Below are 23,699 nucleotides of genomic sequence, written 5' to 3' on the forward strand. Positions count from 1 at the left end.
TCCTTGTCTGAAATCCGAGGAAGCCACCACCAGTCTATGTAGAGACAATACTGACCTAGATGGACCCACTCAGTTTACAGTAGCTTTCTATGTTTCTCCCAATTTAGGTTAGAGCAGGAACTGCTTCCTTCTTTGAAATAAGTGACCTCACTACATTTGTCCATCATCTACATCCACCCATGTAGATTAAAAAGGTAAAGGTAAAGGACCCCTGACAGTTAAGTCCAGTCGCAAACGACTCTGGGGTTGCGGTGCTCATCTCGCTCTATAGGCCAAGGGAGCCGGCATTTGTCTGCAGACAGTTTTTCCGGATCATGTGGCCAGCATGACTAAGCTGCTTCTGGCGAAACCAGAGCAGTGCACGGAAACGCTGTTTACCTTCCCGCCAGAGCGGTACCTATTTATCTACTTGCACTTTGACATGCTTTTGAACTGCTAGGAGGGCAGGAGCTGAGACCAAACAACAGGAGCTCACCCAGTCATGGGGATTCGAACCGCTGACCTTCCGATCGGCAAGCCCTAGGCTCTGTGGTTTAATCCACAGCGCCACCCACGTCCCCTACCCCTGTAGATTAGATTACTGTAATAGAGAGATACTGAGGGAGCGCCTGTTGATGTCACAATGTTGGGTTTCTTTATACTCTTGTGCTTTGTTCTCTGCTATGAGTACATAGGATCATAAGCAGGATATGCTGCATCAAGACTTTCCTATGAATGATCATATGTAGGATTGCACCACTGCTTAAGCAAAACCATAGTATCAGCTTGCCTGTCACAAGTCCAACTAATTTGAGCTGGATGAGATTAAATGCATTTTGAATCCGGGTGTAAGAAAAGCACAGAGCTACATAAATAACTTTCCTCACCAAAATCATTTATCAGTGACAACGGAAAAAGTGAATTAAAAGTTGGAACTGAAAGATACAATGCCCAAGAAAGAACAGCACACAATATATTAAATTACACTAATTCGTATGTTCCATTTTCCTGGTCATAAAATGTCAGTTCCCAGCAAAGGTTTTACAGTGTCGTGGTGTGGAATTTCAGCAGCATGAACACCTGCTTCGCAAGTTGGAGAGGAATGTTTGAGAATGGCTTTTTCTGCAGTGATGATTCAAGTGGCAATAGAGTGGTGGGTGCAACTCACCAGGGACTTGTCCAGCACAAGCCTAATTGAAATGAGCTGGAATGACACAACTGATGCTCTTGCCAATTTCCATTGCAATGAAAAATCTTCAGTAAATAATATCTCCAGCAGTAGTAGCAACAACAGGGATGGTCCATAAAACATTGTTTCTAATAACATGAAAATCCTAGTAATACAAACAGATGATCATAAAAACAGAAATTGTGATCTGCCAGGCTGGATTTGTATTTGCTTCATAATCCTTTTCCCAATCCAGCAGTCTTTTTTACAATCTAGGATCCATCCTTTACCCAAACCTGGAATATGGGACTCACTTTTAATTCTTTAACTGTGTTTCATCTGCGTTTCTTTTTCTTCATCTCCCCTCCTTTTTCTCTGCCTCTTCTTCCCCATCCCCTTGCCTCTCTCCCCTTCTCTTAAAATAGTTTTAATTTGCCACTAAAAGACTTAGCAACAAAGGTAACTCATGTGTACCTCTCCTGGGAGAGAGTTCTGGAGCCCTGGATAGCTAATTTCAGAAGACAAAATATTGAGCTAGTTGCTGTAGGATCCATTTCTCTTTTCTAACCCCTTCCTTTTTATAGAAAGGAGCAATATACCTTATGGTTCCAGGAGGTAATGTGACTTCATTGCCAATGTAGTCTTCTGTGGAAACCAAGAGTATAGGAAGATAGGAAGCTGCCTTCTGTTGAGTCAGACTATTGGGTCCATTGAGATCAGTATTGTCTGCACTGAGTGATAGCAGCTCTGCAGGGTTTTGGGTCTCTCCCAGTCCTATCCGGAAATGCCACCAATTGAATCTGGGACCTTCTGCAGGCAAAGCTGATGCTCTGCCCGAGAACGAGGTTTCCTCTGGAATTCTGAAGAACTGAAGCAAACTCAAACTTTACATAAATTGTAACATATATAAGCAGCCTTCAGGGCTTCTAGCTCTGGTGAGATACGGATGGATGGTGTGGTTTTATAATGTACCCTGAGAGATTTTCTGTGCATATAAATTAAATGAGTTGTGTGTACTTATGGCTGAGGAAATGAAAATGGGCAGGCTTAAAAAAATAAATAGATACAAATGTAATCAAGCCGAGAACGAATGAACTTTTTCATTTCCAGCTTACCCAAGGGACTGACATAATTGCCTAATTGCTGTGATTTGGACCTTAGAGACAAGATGCAGGAAGTGCCTTTGAAATGTCTGTTTGACATACATGCTTTTAATTGGAGATGCACAAATGATTTCATAGTTCCAGTGCTGTTTATATTTCATTTTTCATTTTTCTAAAAAGCTGCTCAAAGGCCAGTCGCCATGTGACTGTATGCCAGTGATATGAAATTAGGTGGTGATAAAGCTAGTAAGAGCAGGATGTGTATGTAACATAGGGAAAGGGACTCTTTGGCCTTCCAAATGTTGCTGGAGCATTGCCTTTGACCATTGGTCATGCTGCCATGCCGATGGGCGGAGGCAGACACCAACAATATCTGTAGGGCCACAGGTTCCCCACCTCTCATTTAATGCCTGTGAATGACCCCTGCCAGAATGCTCTGTATGTCCTACCCTTATGCATGGGACAAGAATCCTCCCTCTGCACAAAGAAATTTACAGAACAGTTCTATAGTGTCTACTCAGGTCCCATTAAGGTCATCAGGGTTTACTCCCAGGCATACGAGAAAGGATTGCAGCCATAAGCCTTGTTGATTCACTCACCAAGATAGGGATATCCAACACATAGAAAACAGGGGTTTAGTATTCTGCATTTGCTTATTCAGGGGGCTGTCTTTACTCGGGGATGCAAGGGGTGTGGTGCATCTGAGTGCTGAATTCTGGGGGGCGCCAAATGTACTGGTGGCAGTAAAAAGCAATGGACCCCTCCGTCACTCTGTTACTCCGTAGCATCAAATATTCCCGAATATTTCTGCTGCATTGTCAACAACTTCAGCTTCTTTCCTCCCAAAAAAGCTCAACAACTTTGAGTCTGCCCCCTAAAAATTTTATGGGCGCGGCTAAACTAAATTTGGGGGCACTGGGTGGATATTTGCACCCCAGTAGTCCATATTCTAAAGACAGCCCTGTGCATATTCAAACACCCCCCCCAAAAAAACACAAGAGAAGTCTGATAACAGGACCTTGTTTGTCTCTTCCCTGAAGCCTGGGATATGAGTTCTGCCTGACAAAGCGCAGATGGGTAGCATGTGGGGCTGTGGGAGTGACACCTTCACTTCCCAAAGTTGAAGCAGCCTAGGATTGAGAGAAGAGAGATTTGCGATGGCAGCCAGGATCATCAGTCTGCCACACACACACACGGAATAGCCCCTATGCACACTTTAAGAGGGTTCCTAGGGTTGGAAACGTATCTACACTTGTAGAAAGTATGCTCTATTTCAGGGGTCTGCAACCTTTAAGACAAAAAGAGCCACTTGGACCCGTTTCCAAAGGAAAAAAAACTGGGAGCTGCAAAACTCGTCATTATAAAAATAATTTTTTTGTCACTTTTTTATTATTTCTTTGTTTGACCCCTCAGAATTACTCCTCCTCATAGAAATAAACGTTAAATTAACAAGTTACCTTTTTGTGTGTGTGTGTGTGTGTGTGTGTTCTTCACTCCCCTTCAAAACAGTGACCAGCGTACATGCCCCCTTTCAATGCAGTAACCAGCATACATGCCCCTTACAATGTAGCGGGCGGGCGGGCGGGCGGATGGGAAGGTGACGTCAGGACGGTGCGTGACTAACGCACGCACCACCCCCATGCGACGTCACAGTCAGTACAGTGCCCGCCACAGTGGGGAGTGTCGGGGCGCACAATGCGCCTCCTCCCCTTGCTAGTATCCGCCCTGGAGCCGCGGCAAAGGTGTAAAAGAGCTACATGCGGCTCCGGAGCCGCGGGTTGCAGACCCCTGCTCTATTTACTTGTACAGACATAACAATACTGAAAAATTAAACTGCCCTTAAAACAGTGGAAGTGTTTTGTTTAGTTTTTTTAAACAGTTGCAGACACAACTCATACCTTTATAAATGTGTCTAAATTCTGAAATACTAAATTTATGTGTTTGGAAGTTGATCCATTCATTAAAAAAAAAAACACAAAAGGATTCATACACAATATCATCATCGCATAAAGTCCCTTTTGTGAGTGCACCTGTGAAGTCTCAAGGCTGAGATTTCAGAAAGCAAATCTTTTAAAATTATGTCTCTCACTCACTATGGTACATTTTCTTCTTTTAATGTGGATTGTTACAGTATACAAGGCTGAGATTTCAGTATACTGAGCAAGATTCTTCCATGTACAGTTTGCAAACCCTAACTGAGAAAACAGCATTGCTGTGTCTATGTAGAAGGCACACAGAATAACCATTGTGTATTTAGCAGTACTTACACCCTTGAATGTCAGGACCAGGGAATAAATGCTAAAGAAGGTGGTTTATCCCTTTCCTCAATTGAAAAGCTGCCACATTTTCTATAAACGTTATTTGGACACCTACCAGAGTCAAATCAAAGACACTTTGGTTTAATGTCTTATGTAAAGATTTAATAGTACTTTGGAACAAAAGCGCTTCTTTAAACTAAACAAACTTTATTGCATTAATCTTAAGCACTATTAATTCATACATTTAATGCCTGCAAATTGGCAGACTGTAAAAACAAAATGTGTATTTAACTGCAAAATAGCCTAGCATAAATCTAATTCACCAAACATGATGAAAGGGAAAACATAATGGATGTGAAATGCTACCCAAGTAAAGCTTAAGGCAGCGGGTGGGGGGTGGGGAGTTGGAATACAAAAGCTTCTAATTCAGGCTTTTCAACACATGTCATTCTTTGGGCTGCAATTAAACTTTTCAACTCTGAAAGCAAACATTTAAAATATTCCTTAGGCTTACTCTGACACATGTGAAAATGTCCCCTTGGCATGAATATGTTGACCCCTGACGTTATTAGGCTTAGGGAAGTATTTCATCCCTAGGGGTTTTTGATTTTTAAAACTGTTCATTCATTCCTATAATAATCTGGTTATATCTTGGAGAAGCCAGACTGAGATTCTGAAGTCACATGAAGCTTTGTGATAGTTCGGACATGCTCCTCCAGCTTGTCAGCATCCTTCTTAACTTGCGGTGCCCAGAATTGGACACAGTATTCCAAGTGTGGTCCGACCAAGGCAGAATAGAGTAGCACTATTACTTGATCTGGACACTATACTTCTGTTGATGTAGTGAGTGCATAATTAGCAGGAGCATGAACGTAACCCAAATGACCCATTGTTAGGGGCTAACACTGCCTGCCAGTGTGCTTGCTTCTGCTTCTTCCATAGTATTTGCTCAACCTGCACATTTGAAAATGACTGAATTACTGCAGACATTTTACATCTACAGAAAAGTCTCATTCTTAAGAATCTGGCCTTGCAAAGACTGCCATAAACTTCCCACTTCTCAGGAGCCAATGATCATGAGAGAATATCATGAGAGCATGTGTTTACAGTTCTAATGAAAATGTGGAGTTTAAGGCACATCCTTAGCAGAAGCAGGTGACCGACTTATTTTATCGGGAGTATACTGCACCTCTTCCTAGCAACATGTTGGGTCTACAGAAAAGAACCATGAAAAGAGCAGTTCCATCAAAGCAAAAAGCCTTCTGTTTATGCAACAAATGAAGCTGTCACTATGTTCATAATTTAGCAGGGCTATTTAGAAGATGCCAAATCCTTGTGAGATCCCCAAGTGAAGTCAACCACAGAAAAATGAGAGAGACTTAACAAAATGTAACTGAAGTCAGTTGTTGGCTAAGGAGGAGCAAGACAAACACTCTAAAAATATCCCAACTTTTATTTCTGCCTCTGATTTTAAACATGAGCTTGATTTTAAACATGAGCTCGATGGTTATTTTTGTGTTAGTGACAAGAAAATGTTAGCGTTAGAAGTTTTTCTGACAACAGCTGGGAAACAGCAGATGTCTGCCTATAAATTATCGGATATCTGGTAGGCCATACATATTTGTTGGATGAAAAAATACAGGTGCCTCCCTTCTGTAGAAGCCTGGAGAGAAGAACAGCTGCACCACAAGCAGTGAAATACAACCCATACCCTCAGTCGATATACCATTATTGTTCTGAGAACTCTATCTTAGCTCTTACAATGAAATCTTGGCCTCCAGTGTGGAAAGCACTGCAGACGTAAAACAGCAAAAGTAGACACAGAAAAGTTTATCCAAATCAAGCCTTTCCTGGTATCCCTTTCTGCTTAAAAACAACAACCCCCAAACAACCAGCATTTTATGGGCTGCTGCCATAGTTTTTCTTTGCAATCCTTATTTGGGCAACCTTGTTTATGAAGTTCTAGAATGTGATTTATTCGTTTTCAGTAGCTCCTTGTGCTTCTGGCAGATCAATCAAATCAACATAAGTTCATTGTTTTAGCCAAAGGCCACGACAAACCCACACAACAGTGCCAATAAACAATACAAATCATACATCCATAATATGAACCACCATCCATGATGTAAGAGGCAGGTTACCAGAGGCACCAACAAGCTCAAATCCATCTTGGTTTCAAATTAAACCTCCGAATCATCACAACAATTTATTGTGATTTCTCTAATTCCTTCTGTTTTTCTTTCTTTCAGCCAGTGCATAGAGGGCCACTCAGTGTTACAAAGCTATTATTGTCACTCAAAAGAAACTGAAACATTTTTGCCAGGTTGTATCTGCTTGTGTGTGTGAACAAAGGTTTCAGAAAGTGATCTCTTGGGTCTCAGATCTTCCACCTGAGGCTGACCACAAATACAAAGCCTATCTGCGTACTGGACCTTGTAGCAGCCATCCAAGACTGCAGTGAGCATCACTTGGAAATGCAGGTCAGTAAAGGCATTTCTTAAGGAAACTGGTGAGAGTAGAGTCAGATAACTAGTGCTAAGATGCTCTGTTCTCAAGAGTGGATTCCAAGGGGAAATTTGGGTGATCAGAATTAGTCGCAGATCCCTTCTGGATTCTATCCAGGAGAGCCAATTCCTTAGCTGATACTTATTCAAGATCAAAGCACAGCTCAGTTCTGGAAAGTAATAATAGTCTGAACCATCTTGACAAGCTGTTTTCCAGAGTTGGTTATCACTTAATTCCATATAGCACAGCACAGTTAAAATACTTTAACTGAGCGCAGTTTGCTCTTGCCTTAATGACTGGCCACCTAAATTCTGTACAAAGAAGACCTGCTCATATTCCTGATGGTAGAGAGTATAGCTCCCCCCCCAAAAAAATGAATGTTTTGCAGTGTTTCCAAAACTATTCAAATCAGAGCCCCAGATTTCAAGGCCATAAAGATTTGGGTAAGCTCCTCACTACCAAATATCTTTACAGTGGATTCAATCAGCTGCTCTCCCTTACTGTGATAGAACTTCATCAATGCTCCAGTGCTTTTCTGTGCTTTGACTTTCACTGCCTCCATGTGACACTTCCAAGAGAGGGTGGTTGGTTGGTTGGTTGGTTGGTTGGTTGGTTTTTGGTAGTTTACATTGTGCAGTTGATGCAGAAGACAACTGCAGAACATGGCATTCTTCCCAGTGGTGAAAAACAACACTGAAACCAGGTCTAAATGGAAAGACTTTTAAAGCTAGAAATTGGCAACGCTGCATCTAACAAGTTGGATTTGGTGTGGTGTTAGGAGGAGAGGGGGAGGGTATCTGAGGGATAGGGCTATCTGAGTTCTGAAATCTCTTTTGTTTACCTCCCACTGAATTTTAAGAGAGTGCTCTGATCCAAAATTGGGGTAGGGGGAGTGGTAGAGGGAGTCCACAGCCCCTGCTTATCCACAGAATGTATCCTTAATCTTTATACATACATAGCTGTCTATATTCGGCTAACATCCAATTACAGAATGATTATTAAACAAGAAAATCAACAATAACATTTTAAAACCCACCTCATAAAAACATATTTTGATTAGAAACCAGATGGGTTAATTTGGGAAAAAAGAGAACAAAGTAAATGCCAGTAATAAAATAATGGTTATTAAAATCATGGGTTTTGTGAATAAATTATGCCTGCGTTAATGAAGGATGGCAAAAAATAATGCACATTGGGGAAGTTGGCAAAGCTGGTTTCTTTTAACTTTGCAAGTGCTATGTATATATTGTTATGAATCTGCTAACTTTCTGAGGATTGGTGTTTGTTGTTTGGTGATCTTTTGTATGAGTTGTGAGTGTCTCTGTGTGTGTTCTTAAGGAAACAACAAAATGGGTATGGTCTCGTCAAAAGTAAGCATGTTTCAGGGTCATGGACTTCAGTGAGAGAAAGTTTAACACATGCTTTTCTCTCACACTGAAATCGAGGGAAGTAAACGTGCCTATTCTTAGTTGGATGTTGCCAGATATCTTTAAAATTACAAAACTCAGTGGCACCTGAAAGCTTTCAGGTACAGATGGACCTTTCTTGGTAAAATATACCTTTTTAAAAAGTATTTTTTTTGCCATGGTGCAATCCTGCAAACATCCATTGCTCTGAACCCCTGGCCTACCTGGCAGCAAGTCAGTAGGTCAAGTCCTTAGTCCAGGGTCAATTCACATGTCCACAGTCCCACAGAGATCTTGCAGCATCCAAACTGAGGTCCATCAACATGGGCAGTTGAGCAGACATGGCACCTCAGCTCTGCAGCCCTTCTTACCTTGTAAACTGATTGCAGCATCTGGGCTTGACGAGGCATGTGACCTTCACCTGTTCTAAGTCTACTCTGAGGAATCACACACCTCCTCCCAGAGCTAGTAAGTCATACTTGACCAGCTAGGGAGCTGGGCTGTAAGCCCTTGCTTGTCTCAGTCTCCTGGATTGCCCCACCCACTTCTCCCTACGTCTCGGAACCCGCTTTGTTTGTGGAGACAGGGGCCCCTCTGGCTCTGGTGATGGGTCCTGCTGCTCTGGTTCCTGTGCACTGGTGCCCATCCCCTCATCATCATCTATCACCCCGTGAATACTTCTTACACTAACCTTCTTACACCAACCTCCTTCCCCATCTCCAGTTTGCTCCAGTGTGTCCCAGTCCTGGCTACATCCCTCACCAGGATCCTCTTCCTCCTTGCCATTGTTCTGCCAGTTCATGACACCCATGTTGATAGATGGTGTGGTATTCTGGGATTGTGTCGAGAGGTCTCTCCAGTGGCCTTTGCCATTGGAGTGACATACTGCTGGTGGTAAGAATCGGTGAGCTCTGAAATGGACCATTTGGGAGCGGAGTGGCAGAAGCTTTGGATCCACTGGATCCAAAGCCCCAAGGGGGCTTTGTGCTTGTGCCTGTCAGCCATGCCAACCAGGATTTGGAATAGTGAAAACTAACACTCCCACCACCACACACATGTTTGTGTGCTTCTGACATGGCTGGTGGTGAGAGCTAAAAAAACTATGGCTGTGGTGGTAGAGCCACTTTTTCTCCCCAGCCCCTCCTTAGAATTTCACTGTAATTTTACTACCCCTTCAGACAATTTTTGGGGGGTGGAGGCAGGGAAGAATGATAATATCCATATCCTACAATTAAAGACCACGGCTTCCCACAAAGAATTCAGGGTACAAACTACTGGTACTTGTCAAGGGTGCTGGGAACTGTAGATCTGTGAGGGGTAAACTACAGTTCATTGAGGGAAGCAATATACTTCAACTGTAAGGTGGGGATGTGGCCTTGTGGCACATTTTGAATCATTTCCATTTTAACTGGAGCAAGGGAGATTACTATTATTTTATTGTGGTTGCCAAAAATACATTTTAAGTACAGAGAGGGAAGTGCAAAAGTTTTCAGTTTAGACCGAGTGTCAAAAGTTGTAAAGAGAATTGCAAGCTGTCTTTTACATGAAGTTGGCACTATGGTTATTTTGCACGTTACTAGTAATTCCACATTTTTCTCGAACTCTACATTTCATTATAAATCTAGTGATACGCTCTGCCTTCATTTTTTAGGCTCGTTAGGGCTTTAAGGTCAGAACAGCAACAATGCAAAACTGATTAATAGCAAATGATCAGATTAATACCACAATAAGACTTCATCTAAACTCACTGACAATATGATAGGCATAATGGGGCCCATTAATACCTCCTGGCAGTCCTTAAAAGATGAGACAATGCAGCTGGCAGCTTGAAATGGGAGCAGCTGGGAGAGGACAACTTGGTTTTCTACATATTTAGGCATTTGGCATTTGGTAGCTAAATGGAACACTGTTCAGCAATAATAAGTAACACATCAACACTAACAATTTGCAATGATATCTTTTGTTATGGCCTGGTTAATCCTCAAACTCAACATAGCTCTTTGGGGCCATCTGTTGTGTAACTTGCTTCTTATTTCTTAAAGTATTTATTTATTTATGCCTTCTCAATTTAATCAACATATTGATGCAACATATCCAAAGATGGGCTCTAAGAGAATTCTTTTTAAGATATGGGCAAGGTGCCCATGTCTCTAAAGATTGATGCAATTTGGATCTTAGACATTGCATGGGAATAGCTACCAATGTCCATTCTCCAACAAAGGTTGCTGGTATCCATCTGACTTGATAGACAATGGAGTGCGCCTCCGGGGTGAAGTCAAAGCGCTGGAGAATCACATCTGGCTCCCACATTGTTTTTGCTGCATTGGTCTAGGCAGTGTGTATGGTAGTCCTGGGCTTCCCAGATGAAAAGACCCCACTCTCGGCCTCACTGATGTGATCCAAAGGAAAGCAGAGCAATACATTTGGCACCAGCTTGTCTGCAGGAGTTGCCAGAAGGAGGCGTACAAGGCCCAACCATCTTAGGGAGTCCATTCTGGATTTGTGTAGGGTTACCCCTTAACCTTTTCCTCTCCCCAAAAATGTCCCACAAGGCAGCAGGTATGGATTTTTCCTTGTAGTTTACTCTCAATGCCTTTTTCATGAATGAGTATAGCTTCAAAGCAGTGGAGAACCTGTCAAAAACTCTGGAAGGTGGGCCCAAGACTTTTGTTTGGAGGCAGATACGGTATGTCTCTGCCATTCCATGTGGCAATTGTGTTCATCTTGAGACATGGATGTATTCATCTATGTTCTAAAAAAGAAGACTATGCCCAAGGATACAATTCATTTATCAATCCCAGCAGAAAAACTACCAGAAATCATATGTGCCTGGATGTATACGGTACTCTGTTTATATACGCTGGATTGATGTGGGCATATGTCCAGCTGAATGCCCTTTCCCTTGGACATTTAAAGGTGAAAATCTGAGCAAATGTCACCCTTTCCCATTGAGGGACTGTGGTAGTTCTGCTCGTGAAATGTGATGCTTCTGTCATGCTTAATGCCTAACAAAGCTTTCAGTCCAGCTTTCAGTCCAGTGAAACTTAATTGCAAAATGAAGGCACATGCACACTAATTGTTTTTTCCTGAGATGTCCAAGGAACAGCTGTTCCAGCCAGCTCCTCTTCCCAATTACTGGTCCAGTCCTGTTATGTTTGGATTTTTGGGGTGTGTGTTTTTCCCCTCAAGGGAAGTATCTTTTTAATGAAGTACTCCTCTCCTTGTTGCAATCCATCTGGATAGAAATCCTAGGGCAACAACGAAATTAATACTGAGCAAAATACAATGCTGTAACTTGTATGGAAGGGTCTTATCCAAAGGATTGTTGTGAATAATCACAGTACCAAGTCACCAAATGTCCGTACGATAAACCATGTTTATTTTGATTCTTGGCAAATAACAATTACAGTCTATGTCAAGTGGCCGTCTATGGTGGCTTTAGTGTCCAACGGTACATAGAGCAATCTTCTGTCTGATGGGTTGACAGAGGAGCAGAGTGCCCTGTCTGTCTCTCATTTCGAGATAAATAACTTTAGGAAGGGACAACGGAAGCCTTAATGTTGCCCATCCACCACCAGCCCCTGGACAGCAGACTGAGCAGGCACACAGGACACCTGGTCAGTGGCCACAGACTTCCCCACAATGCCAAGATGTATTTCTATTTAAAATTTAAATTCAGCACCAAATGCAAGCTCACTACGGTCACCTGCACTTGAGCACTTCCAATGTGAGCTCCTGAGTGGAACCCATCTCTTCCAAAAGCCAGGCTAAATGCAGTGCCCCAGTTGCGTCGTGGATTTTCCTTTGCAGATGTGCTTCAATCCAAGCCATGCACAGTTTGGATGTAAGCGGCTCCTGCAAAGGACCATTTTTCCTCCGCAAGTGCAGCTTGAAGCCAAACCACACCTGCAAAGGAAGAGAGCAAAGATACTGGCAGGCAGGAGTGGGGGATCCCGTTTGCAATTCCTGATTTAAACAATAATGATGACTTCTAAATGTGCATACGTGTATTTTTAAAAATAGGATATGCAAATTTCATTCAAACCTGTGTCCTTTTCTTTTTGGCGATGCCTTTCCTTTGTTTGGAGCCCATCCTATGGCATTCTAGTCCTTCCCTTCATGGACAGAATCTGTGATGGAAGTTGAAGACATCTCTTTCTTTCAAGCACATCTGCTTCCGAAAAAGTGCTTCCATCCTGCCACTTTATACAGCAGTGATTTGGGGGGGGGGGAGTGGGGTGCTAAAAGGAATTCTGGTTGCAATTTTCATGGGTTATGCCTGTGCTGCATTTTGCAGTAAGTACACTATGAACACTAATCATAATAAGTAAAGAACAGATCTGTCTACTGATCATGCATCTAATTATATTTAATAGTGACTGAATATTTATCCAAAAGAGAGAGAGAGAGAGAGGAGGATTATATGCCTATTAGCCTTTCACACAGTAGGTTTGAAAGCCTTGGCCAGATTATAGCATGCAGTTTTAACAGAAGTCATTGTAGATACTGAATTCAATCAAGAAGGATACCTAACCTATAAAATATGTTACTGTGTTCCAGTAATAGTCCAGTTAATGACAAGTAATTCAAAACCTGTTAGAAATAGATTCACATTAGGCAACTTTCATTAGACAGGAGTATCAATCATTATAGTTTTAGGGTGTGTGTTTTAAGCGTTATGGAGACACATTATCTTTTATATTGAGACCGATTAGATTGGGAAACCGCCAGGTCACCTACCACATGCCTTGCCATCAGCTGTGAGAATTTCCAGAACTGTTACAGCTTGATTACATTCAGCCCACACCAGCACAAGGACTGGAGACGAACTTCTTTTGTGCCAGGAGACCCTTAAATCAGCCAGCACACACAGTTTCCTGTTAACATGCTGCATTCACCCTACTGGGCAGACACTAACCATATTCCCACCATGCCATTAGCCACACCATCTGCTCTCTGGGGCAGGAAACTGAGTCACCCAGATAATGATAGCTATATCTCAATTTTCTATTAGGGAACTGCCACATTAATTCACTATTTGTTCATGTAGAACACATAATTTCCGTATATATTTTTTGAAAAGGCCAATATAGTTAGCCTTCCTATCTCTAGCCCTATGCAGTCATATGCCACGGAGGATGATGCAAGCAGAGAGTTGATCACAGCCATGGGCCCCTGCGTTTTATGGGTAGTGCACTTCGAAAGGCTAAGTAAGGTGTTCTCATCACCATCCTGTACTTATCCCTCCACTTTCAAGCAGGTGCCAGAATGTGGGAGGAAGCAAGGGTCTCTAATGCAACAGATGGTTGGCAACCAAGGTGGCCATGCAAGCTACACCCCTCTTCATATTAATTACTCGACGCTTGGCAAATCAGAGTACTAGCACAGGCAATTATTTGGTCCTGTCTCATAGCAGCACCATTTTGGCCAGAGACTCACATTAGTCTGGTCCTGGAGAAACCCTTAAGGTTCTTAGATGTCAATCTAAGCTAAATTGCATCCTGTTGCTACCGAACTTGATGGCAGGACAATGCAGCTGAACTTTACATGTGTTGGGCACCACTGTGGCAAGACTTCCTGCCTCTCAGTGGTCTTGCACTGAGCTTCACTGCATTAGTCATGGCGTTCACTGTGTTAATATCTGTGGGAGGCAATCGCAGCCGTGACAGCTCTGTTTGCTTCTGCAGCTGATGAGGTGCACTCAGTTCAGGTGTGATCAACAAAGCGACAGTTTGTAGTGAGCTGGTGTCTAGTACAGTTTGGGCTTTTCTGCCATTTTTGACGGCAAACCAGGGTCAAAAAAAGGCCACCAGGTACCCTAGATCTTCCAAACGCTGGTGTTTTCTTTCTCCCTCCATCAGCTCCCCCAGAAGAAGCAGGATTCCAAATTCAGTTGTCTAGTTGAATCACATCTTACACTAATCTGTGTTTTGAGCAGAGGAAAGAGAAACAAAATAATATTAGAAAACAAAAACATTTCAGATCCAATCTGATCACGGCAAGCAAAGCCAGGAAAACAAGTGTACGTGGTGAGTGAAGAATACTCTTGCCTGAGGCACAGTGTTTGCAAGCAGCTGAATATGGAAGGATGGCTTGTATGTCAACAGAAAGAAAAACAAAGTTGGCATGCATGAAAACTGCAGGATAGAGGCATTGTATCTTTTTTTAGTTGAAAAGGTTGTATTGTGGGCACTGCTTTATTAGAATTTTAGCAATATAGTCAACTATGAGAACCTAATAATAAAAAGTCAAATGCGAGAATTATATTGGTATCTCCTCCCCTCCCCTCCCCTGAACTGTGTCCTCCCCACCCAACTAGCCACATTTCACACACAAGCTATGGTTTTGTAATATCTAGGTTGCCCTGCTGTCGGTTCCAGAACTACATTCTTCAAACCCTTAATGTTTTGTGATTAGCTAGAAATATGCAATTAGGATTTTTGGTAAAGCATTAGCAATCAGCCAGAAGTGTAGTTGACTCACTGGTAAGCTGTGTAGGAACAAACTCTACAGCAGGGGTGGCTAACACATAGCTTGTGGGTTGTATCCAGTCGCCAATAGTTTTTCTTTTTAGGTCTCCCTAAGTTCTCCCCCCACATTGTCATCTTATAAAAAAGTACGGATTTTGATGTCTGTATTTTTTTAGTGTTCTAAAGAAGCATGGACTGTTCCCTATGGGTCTCCTGATGTGAAGCCATTATGGCCTTCCAACCCCCACTTATTTTCCATTAAAAAGAAATTAATATTTTAAAACATTTTTACTGAATGTGCCCACAGGTCCCCCGTTGTGATACCAAAATGCCCCCCAATTTCTTCTTAATTTTTTTAATAGGTCCACTGCCTAGCCCAAAACTAAATTACTTTGAAAAGCAGCAATTTTAACATACAGTATATTGTGATGATATTATTAAAAGTTGTATCAGTTAACCATATCGCAATTAGGATATGAAAAAAGACAAAGAAAAGCTCATTAATCTAAATCTACCGGTAGTCTAGACCTAGCATTAAAGTGATTTCATCTTATCCTAGTCTATTGTTTTCAGTTCAGCTTTTGTTGTTCCTGGAATGTGGGTCCTCTGCAACATTCTCCATCCTGGCTTCTTATATCAAGATCCAACATTAACGTCAGTCTGTCAATTGGAATGACATGACAAGCTTTGGTTAACAAGAAATGGAAGCAGAAGCTTCTAAAATTCTCAAACCCAAGCTGGGAACGGAGGGGGGAGGGGGGAGCAGGGACAATGAGCTTGAGGCTCATCATGTTTTGTTCAGATCACACTAAACTATGGTTTAGCATGTCGTCCAAATGCGGCCAATGAGAATGACTGAACTTTAGTCTAGAAGAGGACAAAAAGAGAAGGTTTTCTAGGTGCAGCCACTGGTTTCTGTGCTCTTCTATCAAAGAAAGTGCCAATTCGTATGAGCACACTTGTCCACTTGGAAGTAAGCAACTCAGTTTGCTTAGCCCAAGCTGCGGCAGCTGTGACCTACATTCTGCGACACTCCAGAGCAGCAGACAGGAAATTTGGAAGTAGCTCCAATAAATTAATAAAATGGGGGCAGAGGGTTTATTGAATTAAACATGGAAATGACTAGTACAATCAAATCATAATCATTCTATGTCTCACTTAATGTAATTAATACAACCTTGTCCCTAAATGTTCGGCTTTCAAGATGCTGCAGGACTGTGTGTTGAAAATGGATAACCACACTCTGCACTCTGAAAGAATGATGTCGCAGCCTTGAGAATCTGCCCATAATTCAGAGGAAGCAACTGTTTCAGAAAATGCTGTTGTTGATCAGCAAAAATTCAGTGAATAATATTAAGCTTTGGGATGGGGGAGAAATTTGGTTCAGTCCATAAATTAATCTAAAACTATCTAATTTACACACCATCATACAATACACAGACTAAAATGCAGCTATTCCTCAAAATTCACACTTGCAATGTAGTTCTCTAAATGAATATATAAAGTAAAAGTATGCATAATAATGCATATATTAATGAGAAAAGCAAAACTGCATTATACTGGGGGAAATTGCTTGCAAAAATGTAGATATTAGGCAAAATTTCATACAAAAAAATTGAGTATTAGGAGCATGTGCACTAAACGTGAGTGAATTCTAATGATGACTTAAACCCCCCCAAAAAAACCAAACTGATGCAGAAATGAAAAGAGCCAAATTTAAGACTACAATTGAAAAACTGAGAGATTTGTCCAACTCTGAGCTCTCATTGTATAACGAGTTGGCTCCAACACTCAGTGGGGAGGCTGCAAGGTTAAAGATTGTTGTTTAGTTGTCTGTAGTTGGAGAAATATTCAGATTAATGTACTTCCATAGTCAGGTATTCTGGTAAGATAATCTGATTTGTGTCAGAGTAATCAAAAGCAAAGAGAGTGAAAATCAAGGGGGGGGGACAGACCCTCCTTAATTATGGATCTTGATTTGCATTAATCAGAGTTGTTGGTTGGGGATTTATTGTGTTTATGGTTTATTTTCTTACATTTACACTATATCTCACTTTTCTTCCAACATGGCACCCAAGAGGTCCTTACTCAGACCTCCTTAGCTTCAGCAAGGTGCCTTATGACCAAATGTCATCCAAATGGCTATCGATAGGGGAAATATATATAACAGACTTTCAGCAGCTGACATAAGATTCAGTTCTCTTACAACAGCCCCCTGTAGACCTCTAGTTATTAAGAACTGCAAACTGTTTACCATAATGTAGTTCCTCACCATGTCATGTAGAGGTATGCCAGTGTGAAAAGAACCGATGTTAACTTGAATATATGTTTACATAAATATTTTGCAACCCCCTGCTCCCTGTAATACTATGTTCTGTTTCTGAAAGCCTCTTACTTTAGAGAGATTAATCAAAATGAAACTGCAAGCCTAGCATCAAATTATTTCAGCTTTGAGATCTGACGGCATATTTTATACTTACTGTGTGTACTTTACTGCCAGGAGAGAAGTGTCGAGAAAGCCATCCATTAACTGCTTCAAATACGGTTCTTTCTTTGCTTGAAAAGATCAGGTCAGCCAGTTCAGGCCATTAATGTCTTTCCTGATGATTCCATAACTCTTTGTATTTGTGACACCTTAAAATGAACTCAGTTAACTCAGAAATCACAGTTCTATGCTTGAGCACAACATCAGCATCAAAGCACACCATCTTCTGCAGGTTCACTCAGGATTCAGTTGCACTGGATTCAATGGGGGCTTACTCCTAGGTAGGGATGGGCAGATATTTGATTCAGTTTGCATTTCAAGGCAAATCCACTTAAATCACACTTTCCAAAACAAATTGAGAACCAAAACACAGGCATCTCTTAAAGATTCACATTTCTTTGAAACTTGCAGTGCAGCTTTCCAGGCAAGTAATATATACAAATACAGTGGAACCTTGGTTCTTGGACTTAATCTGTTCTGGAAGTCCATTTGACTCCCAAAACTGTTTGAAAACCAAGGCATGGCTTCCAATTAGCTGCAAGAGCTTCCTGCACTCAAGTGGAAGCTGTGTCGGACGTTCAGCTTCTGAAAAACGTTCAGAAAACAGAACATTTGGGAGCCGATTTGTTCGTCAACTAAGCCGTTTGAGAACCAAGGTTCCACTGTATGGTTACACGCCAGCCCCCAATCTCAGAGTGGTGTGAAATTTCAGGGAGTTCCAGGCACGCTTATCCAGGATCTGTGTTTCCTTTTGGAAAACGAGGCACAGCTGTGACTGTGGTGTCTTTATGATATATGGTTTATTTACACATATATACAACCTGAGCCTGTGTAGGAGGGGTCCACTGAATTACACTCCAAGAGGGTCTTGCCATTTCCACTGGATTCAAACAGGTATCAGCCATTGCTCTCCTTTCTGCTTGTCACTTATGTTAACTTCTACTCTCAGCTTCTAACCCACATTGCTTTATCTGTGATGTGAAGGGGGCCCGACCCCTTTGTCGTCTCACACAGAGTTCCCTTTGATGCTCCCCCAGGGGTCATTACACCTCATTTGTGATTTCGTGATCTATCCACTATAGACTCATCTTGCACCATTGCCTCGATTCCTTAATATTTGGTTATTGGGTACCTTATTTATAGGGACGCGGGTGGCGCTGTGGGTTAAAGCCTCAGCGCCTAGGGCTTGCCGATTGTAAGGTCGGCGGTTCGAATCCCCGTGGCGGGGTGCGCTCCTGCTGTTCAGTCCCAGCGCCTGCCAACCTAGCAGTTCGAAAGCAGTCTCGGGTGCAAGTAGATAAATAGGGACCGCTTACCAGCGGGAAGGTAAACGGCGTTTCCATGTGCGGCTCTGGCTCGCCAGAGCAGCGATGTCACGCTGGCCACGTGACCCGGAAGTGTCTTCGGACAGCGCTGGCCCCCGGCCTCTTTGAGTGAGATGGGCGCACAACCCTAGAGTCTGTCAAGACTGGCCCGTACGGGCAGGGGTACCTTTACCTTTACCTTTACCTTATTTATACTGAATGGGAGGAAATGGCAGGCCCAGAAAGATCCTTCCTAGTCCCTTGACACATCTATTCATCCTAGGATGGACTTTGAGATTGTAGGCTTCTCTCACCTTCATCTCTTGTTGTAGCGATGCAGGATCATGCAAGTGAGTTTGCTTATAAGAGCACAAAAAAGTCAGCCTTATAATGATCAGTAATGGGTGATAAGGCATGCATTGACTTCACTTTCAGTTAGCTCTTGCAGCCAAATGTTTTAGAAATAATAGTTTTCAAGAAGATGATAATTTTAGTTACAGCCAATTGTTATCCTGTGTATTCCTGAGTTATGTTCCTCTTCAGTCATTTGAAAATAATAATATTTTGTAAATGTGCATCTCAAGCATTCTAACTTCCATTTCGCTTCAAATGTTAATTATTCATGCAACATAGGAGCTTTCATTTATTACATACAGACATGGATTTATTAAGCAACTAAAAAAAACCCCCACAGTGGTCTGGCTAGTGTCTTCTAGTAGCAGAAAAATCTAGAAAATTATAGCCAGTGGTATACAGTAAGTAACAGTGGCCCAGTTTTCCATTAAGACATGGGTAAGCAAACTAAGGCCTAGAGGCCAGATCCGGCCCAATCGCCTTCTAAATCCAGCCTGCGGATGGTCTAGGAATCAGAGTGTTTTTACATGAGTAGAATGTGTCCTTTTATTTAAAATGCATCTCTGGATTATTTGTGGGGCATATGAATTCATTCATATATATTTTTCAAAATATAGTCCGGCCCCCCACAAGGTCTGAGGGACAGTGGACCGGCCCCCTGCTGAAAAAGTTTGCTGACCCCTGCATTAAGAGAACAAGCCTGATTTCAGAGGTATGAAGTTGGATCCTACAAAGTGCAAATACTTCTGCCTGTGCAATAGGACTCCCTCTTTCTCTACCTGTCCCCCTCCCCACCTGTCCCCTCAACCATCTCTTTGAGATTTGGGAGGGGAAGGGGGAAGCATTGTGTGATTGTGCAGGTCGCAGTCCTTGCTCTAACAGGGTGAGTTTGTTGAATACAATCCTGTATCTCTGATATCAGGCTTGTTCCCTTAATGGGAAACTGGTCCCATGATGTTACGAGTCTTTCTGATACCTTTTCCAGTCCTAAACCTGTATCTTTTTCAAGAAAGTTTTAAAGAATGAGAAAATGTGCCTTTCGTGTTTAAGCAATGGTCTCCATTCTCTCTAATAGCAGCTGAACGGAACAATTTAATGCTGCACTATTAATAAGAGCAAACTGCATTGTCAATTATGCATAATATTTGTAGCAAACCCTGGCATGGACTTAGAATGTGAGGAGCTGAATAACTAAAATACTAGCCTACAGCTGTCGGTTGAGAATCACAGCAGTCATGGTAGTTCTGCTTGGACAGAGGTCTGTCCAGAAACAGCAAAGAAATTACTTTGTTCCCAAGAAAGGCAGGATTGTTCTTTCATTCAAAACTGTGATGGCTTCTTCGCTATGCTTGCCGGTAGGACTGTATCATGAACAGCAAATCTAAGAAAGGAATTGTTGCCTTAAAGCAAACATCTCAAAGGAACAGTGGGAAATCTTAAATCTTTGTCAAGAATGTATAACTTGCTACTAAAATGGAATACACAGGATGAGGAAGTGAAATCAGTGATGATTAAATGGGCACAAGACTTGGGCCATAATATAATGTTTGCTGACTGGGAACGGTTATGGACCACCGGTATAAAATTTACAGCATCTAATGCCCTAAGAGAGAATGTAATGAAAATGATATATAGGTGGTACATGACACCAGTCAAGCTTGCGAAAATTTACCATTTGCCCGATAATAAGTGTTGGAAATGTAAAGAAGTTGAAGGCACATTCTTTCACCTTTGGTGGACGTGCCCTAAGATTAAGGCATTCTGGGAGATGATTTATAATGAGCTGAAAAAAGTGTTTAAATACACATTTTCGAAGAAGCCAGAAGCCTTTCTCCTGGGCATGGTTGGCCAACAGGTGCACAAGAAAGATAGGATTTTCTTTATGTATGCTACAGCAGCAGCAAGAATACTTATTGCACAGTATTGGAAGACAGAAGAATTACCCACTCTGGAAGAATGGCAGATGAAAGTCATCGACTACATGGAATCAGCAGAAATGACCGGCAGGATTAGAGACCAGGGAGAAGAGACGGTGAGGGAAGATTGGAGGAAATTTAAAGACTATTTACAGAAATACTGCAAGATAACGAACATTTGAAGATATCGGACTGAAGGTGACTGGTTTTTAGCAAGAAAGGTGAACAGAAAAAGATCTAAAATCTAGACTGAAGGAAATATAATTATGGGATATGGATTTAAGATGATGAGAAATTTAAATTATGATAGAGGGAAAGAATTTGCAGACAGAACATTTGATTTGGAATACAGAGTAGGGAGGTTGGGGGAAGTCGCAGAAACAAGTAAATGCAAGGTCATTATGAAGATAAAAAGGGTATTTTTTTTTTTTTTAATTTTCTCTATTTTTATTGTTTATTACTGTTGTTTTTGTGTTATATGTTTGTGTATTTTTTCTGTGTTATGTGTTGTTTATGTTGTTCTTTATTGTTTATGTAAAACTTAATAAATATTTATAAAAAAAAAAAAAAAAGGAAATCTTAAATCTTGACATTTTAAGACAGAAAACACCACCCCCAAACCCATGTGTATCTTGTCTCAATTTCTGGGGTTTTTTTTGGGGGGGAGGGGAGGGGAGGGGAAGGGAAGGACACCCCAGTGGAAATTTAAACTATTTATTTTGCTTCTTTTTAAACTGTCTTTCCTTGTGATGGAGAAGGCAGGGCAGGGCAGGGCCCAATTGAACTTCTCAGCCTGGGGAAGGTCACAGTAATTGTTTTTCCAGCTGACTTGCACTGGATTATCAGCTGCACCACCCCCACTGCCCTATTGATGGGAGACCTTTTGTGTGAAGCATCTAAGCTTCTTCGTTTAATAACATGCCTTAGTCAAACAGGAAAAAAACAAAAGCATCAACATTTCTGCCGTAAACAAGATCTGCCCTACTTCCCAGTGAAGTGATGTCCCATATTGAGATGCGCCTTTGGAAATACAGTGAGGAGTAGATGCTAATCTGAACAAAACCATGTGGTGCCCTTATTTGGTCAGTTGAATGAATTCACCTACTTCTTTATTTCATGTCCTCAACACAATGTCACATTTATTCATTTAACTTACGGCCTTCAGGAGAATTTATCAGCAGCTGGTTTAAGAAAGCCCATTTTATTTGCAAGCTGATGCTAATATGACATGAAAGGAGAGGGAAGAAAAGCTGAGTGGTGGGGGGAACCAAGGACTGTGAAACCAACCGCAAATTACTATACAGAAAAATTATTTTATAGTTTTAAAAAATGTTTAAAATGTTTGGTGTTTTATTATGCTTTTATATTTGTTGGAATCCACACAGAATGGCTAGGGCAACCCAGTCAGATGGGCGGAGTACAAATAAAACAACAACAACAACAACAACAACAACATCATACATCTTGTGTTGAAAAAAACTATGACTGAGACATTGATGTAAGAACATAGAAGGCATAGCCTTCAAAGACAGAAGGACTTTATAGCATAGTATTCTTCATATAGGTCATTGATTGTCACAGAGTGAACAAGCCATTAAGTCACACTGTTCAAGTTAGAGTTAATTTTTTATTAGCAAAACCATGATCTCATAACCTCCAACATTTCTCCGATGAAAATAGGGATGTCCCATTCCATAATGATAATTTTACTATTTATACCCCACACATCTTACTGGGTTGCCCCAGGCACTCTGGGCAGCTTCCAACATTTATGAAAACATAATTCAACATTAAACATTAAGGAAAAGTGGTACATTCCAGGATTAAATCAGAAACCAGGATGGCTTCTCTAAATCAGGAACGTCCCTGGAAATTTGGGACACTTAGAGGGTCTATGATCTTCACAGACTTGGTGGAGTGTCAGGCCTAATGAGCACAGCAGCTCAACTCTGATAGGTCTCACCCCATGAAATCTGTTGCCGAGACTGAAAGTTCTCCCCTTCAAACAGCCATCTAAGTCTCTTCTCTCCAGGGCTTTCCCCAAGCAACTGAAGATGATGCCTGTGTGAAGCCTGTCACTGCTCTGCCCTTTTCAGTCCTCTTCTGGTTATGGGAGACAAGGGAAGAGGGGAGCTTGTCACAACAGGAGAGAGAAACACCCTGCCTGACTCATCTCTGCTTCTTGGCCTCCCTCCTTCTCCTCACTGGCTCCAGCTTCTGCCTCTGATTCTGGACTTCTGTCTGCCACAAACTCACCCAGTTCACTAGGCCCTGGAACTTCTTCAGCTTCTGACATCCCATCTTCTCCCTCTGACCACTCATTGTTGTCCCATCACCACTCCCTGGGCTCTGAGCTGTCTTCCCTTGGGGGTTCCTTTCAAACGGCCTAAGCGGATTGTGAGTGCTACCTGGGGCGGTCTGCCCTCCCTGTCCCTCCCTAGCTATGCCACTGGGGTTCCCCTGCTGGTTCCTTCCTTCCTCTGCGTCCAACCAGTCCATGACAGTACAACATATTTTCCCCACTCTGTTGAAAGTCACATTTGCACATTGCTGTACACACCACACCAGAGGGGTTGTCTTCACCTGATGTACATTACCTGTTTGCTTTCCCAGTGCCTGCTACCACCCCAACTTCTATTCATCAAACTGTCATCTGTGTATGTGCAACAACTGTCTCAAAACTATGCACCTCAGATTAACTGTGAAATGAATGTAGCTTATGTTTTCAAATTGGATGGAAGCTGGTTTGAG

At 41.9% G+C, this 23,699-nt stretch overlaps 1 long non-coding RNA gene across 1 annotated transcript in view; it reads left to right on the plus strand.

Moving 5' to 3' along the window:
- Positions 1-23,699, plus strand: part of LOC310676634 — a 44,541-nt gene that overhangs the window by 18,889 nt on the left and 1,953 nt on the right. Inside the window, exon 3 of the long non-coding RNA XR_014510654.1 lies at positions 6,758-6,988. This is a non-coding gene — a long non-coding RNA (uncharacterized lncRNA). The remainder of the gene's footprint in view (positions 1-6,757; positions 6,989-23,699) is intronic.

Source organism: Podarcis tiliguerta, assembly GCF_965153285.1.
Source record: "Podarcis tiliguerta genome assembly, chromosome: 4".
NCBI classification, from domain to species: domain Eukaryota; kingdom Metazoa; phylum Chordata; class Lepidosauria; order Squamata; family Lacertidae; genus Podarcis; species Podarcis tiliguerta.